The sequence below is a fragment of the Austrofundulus limnaeus genome, unplaced genomic scaffold, assembly GCF_001266775.1.
Source record: "Austrofundulus limnaeus strain Quisiro unplaced genomic scaffold, Austrofundulus_limnaeus-1.0 Scaffold418, whole genome shotgun sequence".
NCBI lineage: Eukaryota > Metazoa > Chordata > Actinopteri > Cyprinodontiformes > Rivulidae > Austrofundulus > Austrofundulus limnaeus.
The window spans coordinates 390,834-394,116 of record NW_013952820.1 but is presented as its reverse complement, the minus strand read 5'-3'; positions in this window follow the sequence as shown (position 1 = coordinate 394,116).

Below are 3,283 nucleotides of genomic sequence, written 5' to 3'. Positions count from 1 at the left end.
TCCGCAATGCATTGTGGGATATGCTGGGCCGGGAAGGATCCATCAGACCAGTACTTCAAATCAGGGAAAAGGAAGGACGTACAGTATTTGTCGGCCGCATCGGAGGAGTCTTCGGTTTTGGATGGCCTTCGTCGCGGCGCTGTGATGTATGCAGCCGACGAATTCGGCCTTCGGAGGATCCGGCCTGCCGTTTTGGACACAGCCTTTAAATCATTCTGAGTCTCAAACCCCGTTGCTTCGACCAATTACATCAAGTATTGAGCTCCAGCGTTTAAACTTTTTTTTTTTTTTCAAAAAAGAGCTCCGATTGTAGAGTAAAATAAATCAATACATACAAAATTTTAGTATGGATTACAAACGTTTCTGCTTTTGCTATTGCCTTACTGCTACATAAGCAGACACAAAGCATTGTGGGAAATCAGAACTGTGACCGAAAGCAACAGTCTGCAAGGATGTATACTTTCTCAATGAGTGCATTTATCTGGTAGGGGTGCTGTTGGACAGATCATGTGTGATGTGATTCATTGACAGCCTTACCTTCCGCTGTTCAAGGTAATGACTGGCAGATAATTCGTTATCAGCGGTACTGCATTTTAATTTTAAAAAGCGCAAATCTGCTTATGAGTTATAAAAAATAATAAAACCACTAAAATGCAACAAAATATTTAGGTCTGCAATTAACGGATTTGCGATTTAGTGGGCTGGTGCCCACCACTGGTGGATGCATATCGTTTGAGTAGAACTCAGCCAGAACATTGTGTTTGTCTTGCTGTGCTTCGTAGGGAGGGTGGAGAGTTCAGAGAAGGGAGGATTAGACAAAGGAGGGTGAGAGTTAGTAGACGAATCAGGAATGGTTGGGGGTGTGGTCTGTTAGGTTTATATAGAATGTTAACAGTGAGGCTAACCTAATCAAAACAAATGTTTAGATTATTTAGAAGAATTCCTCCTAGTGACTGTTTATAGTTCACTGAGGTTAGACGTAGTATTATTTTCTGATTTTGAAGTATACTTTAGAGTTAGTAATATAGTGTGATCGGTCAGATGGGGGGATAAGTCTAAAGCCTGTTTCACACCAAGCGCGTTTTGAGCAGCAGAAATGCGCCCAACGCCTCAAGTTGGATGTACTACATTCAGACCGGGAAACAGACTAGACGCTCGTCTGAAGAGGGAGGAGCGTCTTGGTTTTTCCCGGTCTGTCTTTAATGATGGGTGAAATAAAGATAAAATAAAGAAACTGGCTTTGCTTTATTTAGGGAAGCTTTATTTACCGAAGCGAAAGTTGTGCACACCAGATAATTAATTCACCAGATAATTTAGAAGTGGTCTGTTTGGTGAGTTTCACCACTCCAGAAGCTGCGAGCTGACTATTTTTTTTGTCCTGGGCCCAGTTTACACCACGGTCAGTTTAACAAACTGCTGACCCGCATCATTGCTGATATCTCCTGCCCAAACACCAACTGCAGATGGTCGATTTCAGCTAAAGTGCTCCTGTCCATCTTTTTCAGGTTCAGGAAACCGTCACGTGGAAAAATGATTCTCTTTGATTTATTGCTGCAGCGCAACAAGCAGCGAAAGTTCCGTTTTTTAACTCGAGCAGTGGCTGCTTTGGATGTGCCACATGCACGGAAAATGCTCTGCCACATCCTACCGCTACCTTGCGCGAGGCACTAAACTGGCAAAACGCACCGCGCTGCTCCTAGATGAGCATCCACCATAGATTTTGCATGTACATTGGCTGCTTTGGCTGCTCAAAACGCGTCCGGTGTGTACCCAACTTAACAGTGGTAGTCCTCTCTTTTGTGGTGCTATGTTATGTAACCCATAATGCTTTGCAGTTGGGTAGGGGGCGGGGTTTATTGTGGTACGGGCCAGGATTGGTGGATTGTTTTGTGGTTTGCTAGGGATTGGTGGATTAGCTTTTAATGTTGGGCCCCCATTTTTGTAATAGTTATTTTGTTTTATATAGTATTTGTGGCTATTTTGAGGTCTGGAGTTTAAAGAAGCTGGGTATTTTAGATGTCTGCTTGGGGTAATAACCTTTGTTCGGTTAAGGTTTCTTAAAGGAGGAGTATTTTATATATGTAGAAACCTGTGTGGTTAGGTAAGGGGTTAGTGTTAGGCATGTATCTGTGTGGTTAGTTTTAGATAAGGTGGAGTCAGATCTTCCAAGACGCCATTGGAGACAATCGATTGATTTATATGGGCTGTGTAAGATATAGTGAAAGATGGCAGGCATATTCCAGTGAGTGTAGGTGTAGGGGAGTGGTCAGGAATAGTTGCTGGTGTGGTTTGGAAGGTGTATATGGGATGTCTACAGTGCCAGGGTATCCGCGGGGTTGTAAAAAGTATTAAAATGTAGTAAACGCCATATGACGAGGTATTAATTTTTAAACAACTAGCGCACTTTCGCCATGCTGGAATCTGATGCGCTGCTGCGTGGAAAACAGATTTAACAAACATTTCTCTGGCCCAATCTGAGACACAGCTTTAACTTTAGACAGGCCTATTAGCCAATCAGAAATAGTGTGGGAGCGGGTCTTAAGTGTCTCTAGTAGCAGAAGTTGGAGCGGTGTTTTAAATAAAACATTTTTGTTAGGACACGTCTGAAAAAGAACAGGAGACGATATCAAAGCTGGGTGATTGTTAAAAGTCAGAAAAGATAAACCTGCAGAAGGATTACTGACTCCACCACCTGAGAGGAGCCGTGTGTCGTGGATGCTAGCTTTAGCTAAAGCTAGCTGGAGCAGAGCAGGGGAGAAGAGAGGAGCATGTGTGTGAAGCAGGTGAGGAGATTAAAGAGTAACTTACCCCAAAATTAACTTTTTTTAGCTGATAAAATGTCTAGAATGTGTCTAAAATGTTATATAGTACCGTTTCTGTGCTAATTTTGATGTTTTCTGCGTATTTGTTCAAATCTGTAATATTTGGTCTAAAAACGTCTTCTTGCTGCTCATATGGTTAGAGCAGTGGTACTGCAGCCTAATTTGCATATTGGTTAACAGCTCTCCACTGTGACGTGCTTCTCCACGGTTTCATCACAGCAGCTGTGTTCTGGTATAAAAGCCTCTCTCTAAGACACGCCCCTGCAGCAGTCAGAGGGTGGAGCTGTTAGTAAGCTCAGCATGATCGTCTGTTGACCTTCAGCCTCGGGTGGGGAGAGCTGACTGCTGCGCTTCTCTCTCTTTCTCCCTCTCTCCACACACACAGAGAGACAGAGACAGAGACAGAGACAGAGAGAGAGAGAGAGAGAGAGAGAGAGAGAGAGAGAGAGAGAGAGAGAGAG